At 50.6% G+C, this 13,575-nt stretch overlaps 1 protein-coding gene across 2 annotated transcripts in view; it reads right to left on the bottom strand.

Moving 5' to 3' along the window:
- The window catches only part of BZW2 (basic leucine zipper and W2 domains 2), a 56,521-nt gene extending 43,007 nt beyond the window's left edge, over positions 1-13,514 (bottom strand). Inside the window, exon 1 of one of the 2 annotated variants that reach the window (XM_074195419.1) lies at positions 13,421-13,514. The gene's annotated coding sequence lies outside the window, so the exon portion shown is untranslated. Of the gene's footprint in view, positions 1-6,611; positions 7,121-13,420 lie in introns of those variants that run through there. The other variant, XM_074195418.1, reaches the window with a different exon arrangement.
- Positions 13,515-13,575: the final 61 nt, after the last annotated feature.

Here is a 13,575-nt window from a genome sequence, read left to right as displayed (position 1 = left end):
GTTGAATGTCCTGAAAGGTCCAATTCCAGATCAATGGCCCTAGACCCACCCCCCAGTAGAAATACCATTAGGATATAGTCACAGGGTTGGGGTTGGGGAGGAACCAATCCATTGAAAAACATGCCATGCTCTCGAGGTCACAGAGCTTGCCATGTTTTGGCAAGGCAGGGGACCTGGAGCGCAAAGGGCAGAGGCCCCCCACACACATGCTCTCACACACTCACACCCACACTCATTTACACAGATACACCCGCACACATCATATACACACACATTCGTTGGTGGTGAGCACCCGCATTGAGCAGGATCAAGGTTGATGAGTGGCTATGCCACCTTTTCTAGCCTGGCATTGGCATCACGGCATTGCGGGCAGGGATGGGCAGAGGCAGTCATGGTTCTCCTTTCTCCCTCTGCTTGGGCCCATCCTTCTGACCTTGCACAGATCCGTTTCTTGCTCCCTCCCTGCGAGCTGTACAAACACCCTCCTGGCCCCATTGCTCACAAGAGCCCTTTCTCCCAAATGTCTTGACCACTGATGTATTTGGCTGAAGGGCAGCCAAGAGACCCCCTTCTTCCTTCACTAGTAGGGTTACTGCTTCTACAAAGGGGTCCAGCCATTCACTGGGCACTTAGCAGAGAAAAACTACTGGGTTTGAGGAAAGGGATAGAAGGAGACCATGTGGAACCTGGGTTCAAATCCTAACTCAGCTGCATTTTAGTGGGAGCTCAGGAAACTCCCTTCCCTTCTAGGGCTTTCACTTTCCTTACTTCCATTAAAAAGGGGGTCACTTGAGAGGCCATTTAAGTCATTCTCCAGGTGAAGCTTCTGCTTCTGGATAGGTCCAAGTAAACGTTAGAAATTAGACTAGAATCAGGGACCTCTTCCCTGAAAAATACTAATAAATATAGCAAGAACAACAGCAGCAATAACTATCGTTCAGTAGCTCTTCCAGGTTTGAAAAGCATTTTACAAATATGATCCCATTTTTTCTTCCTATCAACCCAGAGATACAAGAACTATCATTATCTTCATTTTACAATTGAGGAAGCTGAGGTAGATAGAAATTAAGTGACTTTCCCAGGGTCACACAGAAGGTATCTAAAGTGGATTTGAACCCAAGTTTTCCTGACTCCAAGCCTAACCTGTGATGTACCGTTCACACAAGCAACTCTCCACAACACAGTCACAAGTCTGGATCAAAAAAACAAAAGTCAAACGCATAAGTGAACCACTAACGCGTAGTCGGACGAGCCACTGTCCAGCCTCCAGAAGGTTCTCAGGGGTTTGCTCTACTTGTGCCTTGCCGTACTCCCCTAGTCCCTCTGCTGGGCTGGCTCCTCTGGTGAGCCTCTCTTATGGCCTCTATTTTGTGGCAGGACTCAGATTGGCCCACTTTTATACCCCTCCCAAGGATCCTTTGGAGGGTTTCAATTCTGACCCTATAACCCTGTCTGGGCACCTCCATAGGATCCTTCCTCTATTTTCCAGCTCCTTTTTGTTCATTGATTTCTTCCAGTAAATTGTAAGCTGCTGGAGGGCAGGGACTCTGTTTTTTTTAGTATGTTTGCACCCACGCTCAGAACAACGACTGGCACTAAGCACTGAGCGAATACTTACTGGCTGGCTTTGTATTGCCTTATTTTTTACCAAAACACAGCTAGGTTTGATTGGAGTCAAGCCAAGGTCCCCAAAGCTGTGCTTAGTGAGTCTTCCAAGTCCTCCGCCCTGGCTGCCAGTCAACCAAGAAGAGGTTTAATCAAGAGGAGGGAGAACCTTGGCAATGTTGGCCAATAAAATCTAGTTAGTGTTCATTTGTGTGTCTCCAATGGAAAGAATTTATCACATCTAAAACAATGAGCATCTGGGGTGGCTAGGTGGCGTAGTGGATAAAGCACCGGCCCTGGAGTCAGGAGTACCTGGGTTCAAATCCGGTCTCAGACACTTAATTGTCTAGCTGTGTGGCCTTGGGCAAGCCACTTAACCCCATTTGCCTTGCAAAAACCTAAAAAAAATTAAAATAAAAAATCAAATCAAATCAAACAATGAGCAATCGTCATTTGGACTACTGCTCATACAAAACAGGGTCTAGCACTGAGCACTAGAGGATGAGAGGGTGTCTAGCTGATACAGTGGCTAGAGCACCACCCCTGGCATCCGGAGGACCTGGGTTCGAATTCAGCTTCCGACCCTTGGCTTACTAGCTGTGTAACCTTGGACGGGTCATTCAACCCCTCACATCCAGGGTCATCTCCAGTCGTCCTGATCCATTTCTGTCCCCTAGACCCAGATGACTCTGGAGGAGAGAGTGAGCTTGGTAACTTAGCACAGCCCCCCACCTCCAACTCAAAGCCAATCCATGTGCTTGTCATGGCATCAGCTCCTAGTGTCATGGTTTTCTTCCAGAACATAGGACAAACATCAGAGGAACCTAAAGATCACCTGGTCTTAATCACTGAGAAAACACAGAGAGGACCAGGTCAAGACGGGGGATGGCAGTGGAGAAGGCGCCTTCCTGGGTTTATCCCGTGTGATCCTCACAGCCACCCTGGGATGGGGGTCCCCCCTTCTGCTTATCTAACACATCAGGAGGGACAAGAAGTTGGCGAGGCAAGTCTTCTGAATGGAGGAACTGAGGTCACCAAGAGGAGGCTAGTAAGGAGGGGAAGCTACCAGCAATGGGGAACAACCTGTGCATAGACAGGAAGACAGCCACGAATGAGAGGAAAGGGGATTCAGCCCAGAGAGCCCCAACAACTCCAATGACTTATTACGGTAGAGACAATATTGAACAGGACTAAATGCAGGTTTCCTTTCACTCAGTTCAGCTTTGCTTTACTTTGTCCCCTGACCCTCCAGAAACACCTTCAACACACGCCTTACGTTTTTATGATTTCCCAAGGTTCCCAACCTTCCCAAATATGACGTCATGGGGGCTGAACTGGAGGGTGCTCTTGGGAGCTCAGGTAGAATGGCTCCAGAGAGGCCACCCCCCCCCCAGGAGCAGGTGCTGAGTCACCTGGCCCCTTCTGGGAAACTCTGCCCTCCTCTTCCTACTTGTCACTTGGGGCTAGTTCCGGACAACCCCCGATGACTCTTCCTTGGAGAACCTACGTCAATGATCTCTATACTGCTCTTGGGGAAAAGGGGGAAGGGGAGCAGGGGATTAACAAGAGAGGAAACCGATCCCGCTTTCCCACGTCAAGTGCTTCTTCACAAGGGAGAGGAGTTCTCAGAAGTTTTAGATAAATGTTTTCATCAAACAAATTGACCTAATATTTCAATTAAATGAAGTATTTCATAAACACCTGTCATGGACTAATTGTTCAGGTGACGAAGACAAAAGTTAAGCCTGTTGGCCCCTGCCCTCTAGGAGCTTCCATTCCTTCAGGGAGTCAAGTATATGTAGGGATGGGGGGGAGTGAGACGGACAGACAGAGAAACAGAAAGAATTCACCACTTGAGTTTGAATTTCTTGAAAACCAAAAGTATACTTGGGAAAACTCAAATACTTCCACCAAGCTGACCTGAAAATTCTTTTAAATGTTATTGTAAGTTGAAGGCAGCAATCCTAACTGATGTGAGTCTCAATGAGTCCCCATGACCTACCAGAGATGGCAGAGATGGACCCAGAGAAATTACATCAGGGGTTTCTTATGGACAATAGGATTTGCACAAGACTCTTCATTGAATCAATGCAACAGCAAACACATTCAGAGGCAGAAACTATGGAGAGAGAAGGGTCAATGGATATAAACCTTTGCTTTCTTCCCAATGACTGTAGCTACAGAGACCTAATGAGTGACCCTCATCAAAGTACTCAACCATGAAGTACCAGACAAACCATCAAGTGGCAGTGATGCTGTAATCTTGGCTGCCAGGCTCTGTACTCCTATGGCTAACTCCCTTCAGGACTTTGAAAGACCCAGCTTGCTTATAGTGGCTTCCTCAAAACTGACATCTTTGTTCCAATCTTTGTTCCTCAAATCCCAGAGTCCCTCCTTGAGGGTGATATGGGACCCATAAGTTTTAACTGTTGGATGCCTGAGAAATCTAGACAGTCTACCAGGACTTTGCCAGGAAATTGGCTGTTTCTTTTTTTATTAATTTTTTGATTACTTTTTAAATTTTGAACTGTATCCTTCCAGTCTTCCCCATTCAGTACTAGAGAAGACTACTATTTGACAGATAGATAGATGGAGAGAAAGATGGAGAGATGAAAGAAAGAAAAAGAAAAGAACTATAAACAGACATAGTCATAGACAGAAACAAACATGATATTTAGATATAAAACTATACAATGCTTATTTCTATTTATCAATTCTTTCTCTGGAGAATAGAATTTTTCTTCACTGGACCTTTGTAGCTGATTTGAGTATTTATACTATTCAGAATAACGTGGTTGTTCAGTTATTCTTCAAACAATATCACTGTTCTAATATATAACATTCTCTTGATTCTGTTCATTTCACTTTTCATTATCTCATGTTGAGTCTTTCCATGTCTTTTCTAAAATCATTTCTTAGAGCCCATGAGTAGTCCTTCACAGGCATATATACCTTGTTTAGCCATTTCCCAATTGATGGACATGCCCTCAATTTCCAGGTCTTTGTAAAGAGCTGCTATAAATATGTTTTCCTTTTTCCCTAATCATCGTGGGAAACAGACCTAATAGTGGTTTTGCAGAATCAAAGGGTATGCATAGCTTTATAAGTCTTTGGGCATCCTCTAGAGCCCTCTCCAAAATGACTGGATCAGTCCCGAATTCCACTAAGTGTATCAGTGTCCATGCCAGAGAATGGAATTGTCTTAGGAAGATTCTGAAGATCCCCTGGCAAGATAAGATACTGGACCCTGAGGTCATTTCTAGAGCTAAACTTCCAAACATACAAACTCTACTGTAGAGAGCACAACTCTGATGGGTCGGCCATGCCAAACGCATACTTGTCAAAAAGACTATTTTATGGAGAACTCACACAAGGCAGGTGTCACATGCTGGTTAGAAGAAGAGATAAAGGACATTCTCAAGGTCTCTCTGAAGACCTTTGGAATCAGTTATGAGACATGGGAAACACCAGCTCAAAACCACCCAGCATGGTGTGTTTTCATGAAAGAAGATGCCATGTTCTATGAGCAAAGAAGTACAGTAGCTTAAAAGAAACCTGAGATGTTCAAGTTTAGAGACACTTCTCCCCCAAGGGTTAATATGGACTATTGTGTCTGGCCTGTGGCAGAGCCTTCTGAACCACCTTTGTTCTATCAGTCATGGTCAGACACACTGTACCTTGACCCAACATGTGATATCACCCGTCCTCTTTGCACACGATGGACAAAGACAACAGATGATTTCCTAAACTTCCTTCTTTCTAGATCCTGGAAACTCCTCTTTGCCCTGCTCTCCCCAGGACAAGCTAGGAGACCACTGGGAGAAGGGAGTAGCCCAAGGCAGCATCCCCTCTTCCTCCCCGTGCCATTGCTCAGAGACCTGGGCTCTACTCATTCCCACCCTAGACCATCTCTCTGGGGTTGTTTACCTCCTCTTGTATTTGTGTACATCCAGGCTGTTAGAAGAGTAGTTGCATTAAACAGTGGTCATCCCGGATTCTTTGAGGAAGCCTTCCATCAACTCTCCTAACCACCAGATTTCAAATTCTGTTTATTCCAGTTGATTTGCTGGAGCCTCATACCTTCCTTGCCCCCACCCCATGTCCCCATCCCTGCTGTCCCTATTTCTCAATGATTCCTATGTCATAGAAGGAAGAAAGGAAGGAAGGAAGGAAGGAAGGAAGGAAGGAAGGAAGGAAGGGAGGGAGGGAGGGAGGGAGGGAGGAAGGAAGGGAGGGAGGGAGGGAGGGAGGGAGGGAGGGAGGAAGGAAGGAAGGAAGGAAGGAAGGAAGGAAGGAAGGAAGGAAGGAAGGAAGGAAGGAAGGAAGGAAGGAAGGAGAGAAGGGAGGCTGGCAGGCATTTAGAAAGCTTTACAATACATGGTTATAAGAATTAACTTCTCTGGAGCATTTATGAGGCCACCTCCAAGATTTGAAAATTAAGGCCAATTCTGCCCCAGAGGAGTAATTGGGGAATATTGAACCTGCTGGGTCCTGAGAATGAGCCTGGGGCCACCATCTGTTCCCTCCATCATGGACAACATTACCCAATTCAGAGATGTTTAGCCACACAGGCTTTAGTTGAAGCCGGCCTGTGGCCAGAAAACCATTAACCTTCTCCATTTCAGGCCTGGCTTAATAAAGAGACAGATGCAAAGAAGCCAGGGTTACTGAGTTCAGACACAAACAGGACTGCAACTCAGACTGCACCCTCCTGGAGGGTTCTGGGCATTCTATGAAGCTCCTTCAGAGAGGTTCCATCTTGGACGCTTCTTACCTGAATCTCTCTCTCTTACATTTTTGCCTTTTTTTTAACCATCCCAATTTTCCCCGGGAGAATATCTGAAGGTGGCTTGCTGTTGTGTCCCCATTCAGCATTCCCCCAAGGGAAAAACCAGCCAGTGGCTCTCATTTCAACCTTCAGTCCAAAGGGAAATCTGCTTCTCTGCAAATCTCTATGCTAATAGCAGATTATAGCCAAGATAAGAAAAAAACTCCAAAATTCCTACCAGAAGCCACAAATATCCAATTCCCTTTCTGTCTTCAGGGGTTCATCCTTCTGCTCCCAGGGACTTCTAAAGTCCTCCAGAATTCCAATGCTATTTTTAGGACTAAGACTCTAAACAAGAAAAAAGGGCCACGTTGGTTTAAGAGTCAAGGATTCCCCTTTCAGGAAAATACCAGTTCCCCAAGGAACCAATGTAATTTTCCACACATGGACCCCTCCCCTCTGCTTGGTCTCCCACTCCTCAGCAAGGCAGGGACATTCAGCCACTCTAGAGGAGCCCAGCTCCCTGTCTTCCACAGTCCACATAACTCACAGTACCATTTATTCCTCAGCCTCCCAGCTGTCCTCCCTCCCTGCTCTTTGGCTTCAACTTGCCCTTGATCCAGAAACTTCTTGAGGCTCTCATCTCTGCCTCTCCAGGACTTTTGCCTCAGGTTCTGCCAGCTGCCAGCCTGGACGAGGAATTCTTCATTGCCCCTGCCAACCATCCCCTGACATCCCTGAGACTTTGGTTGACAGTTTTCTGTTTGTCTGCTCACCTTTGGAGCTTCCTTCTGAATCTGGGTGGACTCATCTTAAGGGGGCAGGAATGTCCTTCAGAAGACCTCCAGCCTGCTCCTGGCATGCTATCCACCACCACAGGGATTTCATTTGGTGGCATCGTCTTCACTGGAGGCAATACCCATCACCACAGGCAACCGTGATGATGTGTGTTTTATACAATTTGCACAGACAGCAGGCACTTCATAAATGTGTCCTGAATTTAATTGAGTTTCAGGCATCAGATAATGGGGACAGATTCAGTCCCCCCAAAAGTCCACATGATAAAGACATTTTAAGGGCAGTCTTACTAAAAACCCTTGAGATTTTCAGTGATCCTTGACAAAGATTAGGAATAAAGTAAATAAATAGCTAAGCTGTTGGGAACCTAGACCTACTAATACAACTCCCTTTCTCTGCTGTTTGCTGATTAGAAGGAAGATGCATTAGGATCTGAATGTTTATGGGAAAAGAAAGAGATGATTTTTCAAGTAAAAAAAATGTTACAACACACTTTAGCATTTCCTTTCCTTTCAATTGTTCTATCTGGGACCTAGGTTCTTTTGATTCAGGGAAAGGATCCCAAAAGAATAATCTACAAAATGGTCCTTCAGAGGCAGCAAAAATTAACCTGTTCAGGATTCAACTTGACGAATACTGAGGGGGCACCAATAGCTCTGAGTGCTCAAGAGACAATACCAGCTGAGATCCAAGGAAGAAATCGATGTTGGGGGCTGAGGAACATCTATTCCAAGGATGGGAAATGGGCGATGGTGTAAGTGTATGAAAATGGGAGGGGAGAAGTGCAAATCAAAGGGAAAGATGGTAGACAGTCCAAGTGGAGAGAAAGCTATATGAAGAGAAGAGAAGAAGAGATTGAGAAACTAGGTTGGCAATGGATACAGAGGGCTTTGGAGGGTAGAATTAGGATTTTATACTTTATTTAGTGGGCCATGGGTAAACTTTATGACACAAGAGTGATGCAATTAGGGAATTATTCAGGGATGAGGTAATGAGGATGGCAGGGAAGCTAGGTGGCACAGAATACAGAGCACCAGAAATGCAATCAGAAAGACCTGAGTTCAGGGATGGCTAGGTGGCATAGTGGATAAAGCACCGGCCCTGGAGTCAGGAGGACCTGGGTTCAAATCTGGTCTCAGACACTTAGTAATTACCTAGCTGTGTGGCCTTGGGCAAGCCACTTAACCCCGTTTGCCTTGCAAAATCCTAAAAAAAAAAAAAGACCTGAGTTCAACTCCAACCTCAGACACTTAATAGCTGGGTGAACCTGGGCAAGTTTTGGTCTTATTTGTCTCATTTTCCCCATCTGTAAAACATGAACTAGAGAAGGGAATGGTGAAGCATTCCAGTACCTCTGCCAAGAAAATCCCAAAGGAGTCAGGAAGAGCTGAACATGAATGAACATCTCAATATCAGCGACATGGAGGATGGCTAGGGAAGGGGAGAGGCTATAGGTAGGAAGACAAAGGAGGAAGCTACACTAAGGGAGTAAAAAGAGGGGTCCATGTGAACCGGGAGATTGCTATCTCTGGGAGAGATCAGCTCTCCAGCATGGGAAGAGGAGGTCATTTCCAGGATGGCCCTGACCCTGATCCCAAGTGACTGAGAAGATGGAGCATTAGCGGACGACCTGGGGAAGGGGCAGGGGCAGGTTTAGAGACAAGTAGAATGGCTTTGGAACTCAAGGGTTAAATTGATTACATGCTATTTTTAAGAAGAGCTGTATGGAATAGAGATTGGTGGCTCTGTGCATAATCCTCTTTTTCTGTTCCTGGCAGATGGAAATGCTCATGTTTGTTGGTGTTCTGTCAAGTTCAGAATAACAAAGAAGAAAATTGATTCCCTTGATTTCAGACTAGATCTCATATAATTTGGGTGGATGGAAGAACAGGGAATTGTGGGAGGGGTGGGCATTAAATACTGAATGAAAGTCTCCAACTAATTCTGAAGGTCTTCTGGAATAGCCCCTATACCCTATCCCTCCCCCCTTCCTCTGCCAACAGGCCCATGTTCACTATCCATCAGGGGAACACGTTGCCTTTATGTAGCTTCCACTTCCAAATCATTCAGTATGTCAGAGACATACTAGGTAGCACAGTGGATAGAGCACTGACCTTGGAGTCAGAGGGGTGGGAGTTCAAATCCAGCCTCAGACACTTGCCACTTACTAGCTGTGTGGCCGTGGCCGAGTCACTTCACCCTGATTGCCTCACCTCCAGGGTTGTCTCCATTCATCCTGATTCCTATCGGGCCACTGGACGCAGATGGCTCTGGAGAAGGTGAGACTGGTGACTCAGCACACCGCCCCCAATCTAATTCAAGTGCTTGTCATGGCATCACCTCCCTGATGTCATGGTCTTCTTTGAAAATGGGGTCAGTTCAGTGGTGCAGTAAACTGACAGAGCTACAGCACCTGGAGTCAGGAGGCTCTGAGTTCAGATCTGACCTAAGACATTTAATACTTAGTTGTGTAACCTTGGACAAGTCACTTAACCCATTGCCTTGCAAAAAAAAAAATAGAAAATGAAGGACAAATATCTGGATAAACCTCCATGCTCTGTCATCAGTCAGTCAATATGTAAGTCCTACTATGTGGTCCAAACTGAGTTCTTATGAAGTGGGTCTGGGAAGCCAGGGAGCCAGGTTGGCCATTACAGATTAACGGCCAAAACCCCAAAGAGCCTCCTTTGTTCACGCAGAGAGAAAACGATGACCGAAACAACAACACAAAAGACCCAAAGAAACCACGAGCCTTTCTTGGCACGGGAAGCCTTCCCAAAATGCTTTTCACTGTTCATAAACAGAGACGACGGAACCAGAGCCTGAGAAAGCCTCGGGGCCACAGCCACCTGGATCCTGAATGCTTCCAGGAAAGATTTCTCTGCCCCCCTGGAAGTCGTGCTCAAAACCCACACAGGCCAATCCAAGCTTCACATCAGGGTCCTTTGAAAGAAGGGGCCAAAGTCACCCTGGTTGGCCACTGAGGTAGGCAACTGAAGGAAGCCAAACAGCGCCTTCTGAGCAGGCTTGGCCTAGGAAGGCTTGCTTTAAAAAAAAAAATCAGATTGTTACCCAGGAGGCCTTTCCTATCACGAAACAGTGTGTGTTTAAAAAAAAAAAAAAAACCCTCTCCTTATGAAAAAATGTCTAAAGTGAAATATGGTGAGAGGAGCCCTCAGCAACAAAGCAGGAGGCCTTGGGAGAGGCCTGGAAATGCTTCTGCAGGAGAGCAGATGGCCTGTGAACGTTAATTATCTGGACTCTCGTTTGGCACGCTCCACGGTGAACACCGAACTCAGGACGGGCCAAGGGCTCCTAGGTGGCCCCTGATTATGCCGCTGCCACTCTTGGCAGAGATAGGCATGACCTCAAAATGCAAGAATGGAAGGGCTGAGGGAGAAGACCCTGCCCTTGTCTACCCAGCCCTGGTGGGAGGTCTCAAACACAAAGGTGGAGATGCGAGGCCCATTTCTGCATTAAGTCCATTACATCTGTTGGGATCACTGCTTGCTGTTTTCTCTGCTTTGCATAGGAGGAGGCTGACACAAGAGTGGAGGGACTTGCCTCAGTTTCCCTGAATGGCAAAGGGTCAGAGGGAGGATCGGAACCTGGCTCTTCCTTAGGGTGCAGCCTTCTCAAAACAGGACCTGAACCTGCAGAAACCTGCCCCCCAATCTGGACATCTTTCCCTCTAGTCCCCTGCCCACATGGGTGATCAAGAGGCATTTTGGAAACATCCTGATCATTTGGTTGAGAAGAGAGGTGAGAGGTGCGATATCTGCTGAATGGGGTGACTGTCCCATGATTTTCATTGGTTTGCCATGGCAAGGAGTCTCTGAATAGAGAAGCCTGGGACCCCACAAGAGGCACAAAGGTGAGGCGGCCCCTGCCCGCAGAGAGCTTCCATTCCGTTAGGGGTGTCACACACCTGCAGACACATGTGTGTGCAATAGGTGGCCCACACATGTGTATCATGCACAGATATGCACACTGGCATGACACACACGTGATGCACATGTGACTTGTACGTGACAATACATGCACCATGTGTGTCTGTGTATGTGCCACACATGTGCATGCATGTGTTTGATAAAACTGCTACTTTGTGATTTGGTGAAGGAAGGAAGGCATTGCCAGGGGGTGGGGAGGATTGAGAAACCCTTCTCCTAGAAGGCAGTGCGGGGAGAAGGCATTCAAGGCCCCAGATGAGGAGCAGCAAAGGAGGCAGGTCTGGGGGAGCACCGAGAAGGAAAAGGACGAGGCTCGATCCCGGGAGACCTTAGGAGGCCAAGGATTCCAGAACTTCTGGTCTGTGGGAGCTCGGATCAGTGGCCCTGGGCATCTTTGTAATAGACTGAGAAAGGCAGAGATAGGGCCTGCCCGGCTTGGGAGGGGAAGTTACCCACCGGGAACTTCCTGAACCAAGGAAATCATGAATCCAGTTTAAAAGAAAGGCCCTGGTCGCCTGGAGTCAGGCTGGGGGGGCCTTGACGTCAGTCAGGGCTAGAGGAGGCCCTGCAGCTTCTGGGAGGGGGTGGAGGGCTGAGGGGACAAGACAGACCTGCCACTGCTTAGGACTTGAGTCGGCTGGCATTGTCAGGAAGGGCGGGCATGTGCCTACTGTTGCTCTGTTTCTAAGGGCTTCGACTTGATTCACCAAACCCCCAATGCCAGCTCCCCGCCGGTTTTCTCTCTCCCTTCCGTACTGGGCCATGTGAAAACATCGTTGCACATCACGCCCTGGTGGTTCTGCATTGGGCAGCACAAGGGCCCCCACCCAAGGCCACCCCCAACGGACACGCTGCTGGCTCCGGTCCTCCGAGCGCCCGTGGGTGCTCTGCTGCCCCCTCCCCCCTCTGCCCCTAAGCTCCCTCCTGCAGGAGGCTTCTCCTGGTCCCAGTGAAGTTATACTACATTCATGGACTTAAGCCTTGGCCAGGTTCTCTGCCTTGCCCCCGCCCCCCCCAAAGGCTCCCTACGGGCAGGAACTGCTTTGTTTCTCTATTTTTGTGGCCCGTTCAGGGCACCCAGAGGAGTGGATAAACATTCGTGCCTGCCCGCTGTGTGCCAGTCACCGTGAAGTTCAGTGGCAATGTTTGCCCTTCAGGACCTCAGGGAGGTGATGGCCCGACGACCACATGCACTGAATTCGGGGGGCTGCGCTTGTTCCCGCCTCCCTCTGTCCTCCACAGCCCTCTGGGGCCGGTGGCCAGATGGGAATCAGGAGGACCCGAGATGCCCGGGAGGTGAGGCGCTCAGGGGTGCAGTGAGTGCCCAAGGTCACAGGGCGGGGGATGGCAAGTGTCAGAGCAGGGGTGAGCTTGCCGCCCCAGGGCCGGGCTGGGTGCGCTGGGCCCGCAGTCCCCCCAAGCTCAGGGACCGCGGGCTGACCCCTCTGCTGACCCCCACCCACTGAGGCACCTTGCAGTGACTCCCCAAACCTCCCTCTCAGGCCCTCCCCGAGGCGTCCGGCCCAGGAGCTGGGGAACGGCCGGCGCCCGGGGGTGCTGGGGAACAGACCCCCGAAGTGCACGGCCCGGTCAGGGCGGCGGCTCGGGAGCTCGCTGAGACTCGGGGGGAGGGGGGACAGGTCCCCCCGGGCTCCGGCGGCCGGGGGGGGCAGCTTCCAGCCCCCCGGGCGCCCCGCCCCAGAAAAGAGGCACGAGGGGCCGGGGGCGACCCTGAGCGCAGCGCGCCCCCCACCCCGGGCCCCGCCTGGGAAAGGGGCGGGGCGGAGTCGGGCCCCCGGAGCTGGGGGAGCCCCCGGCACAGGCAGCCCCGCCAGGCCCGGGGGGCGCCCCGTCTGCAGCCCCGAGGCTCTGGGACGCCCCCGCCCCCAGAAGTCACAAGAGGGGGTCTGCAGGAGCCGAAGCCCCCGGGGAGGGGGAGGGGCCCGGCTGCGCCCCAAGTGCTGAGGCAGGTGCCCCCCCCCCTCCTCTCGGCCCGCGGCTGCCCCAGGCGCGGGGGGGGCTTGGCACCGACCGACCTGCGGGGGGCCCGGGGCGCCCCAACCTCCCAGCTGAGACCGAGGCTGAGGGGCCCGGCCCGGGGGGGGGGCTGCAGCCCCCAGCTCGCCCGCTCCCTCCCGCCCCGGGGGTCCTCGGCCGCCTCCCCCCGGGGCCCGCAGCGGCCCGCCGCGCGGGGGGCGGGACCCCGTGGAGGGCGGCGCCGGGACCCCCTTCCCCGGAGCCGGGCCGGGGCGCGGGCGGGGGGCCCGGGGGCCCGGGGGCCGGGGGCGCCGGCCTGTACCTGTCCGGGCGGGGCGGCGGGGCCGAGGGCAGAGCGGGACCGGCGCGGCGGCGGCGGCGGAGACAATGGGGCTGAAGGACGCGCCGCCTGACAGCCGCCGGCCCCGCCCCGGCCCCGCCCCCAGTGGCCCCGGCCCCGCCCCGGCCCCGCCCCGG

Source organism: Macrotis lagotis, chromosome 7 (assembly GCF_037893015.1).
Source record: "Macrotis lagotis isolate mMagLag1 chromosome 7, bilby.v1.9.chrom.fasta, whole genome shotgun sequence".
NCBI lineage: Eukaryota > Metazoa > Chordata > Mammalia > Peramelemorphia > Peramelidae > Macrotis > Macrotis lagotis.
The sequence above is the reverse complement of the archived record's forward strand: the minus strand, read 5'-3'. Positions and strand labels throughout refer to the sequence as shown.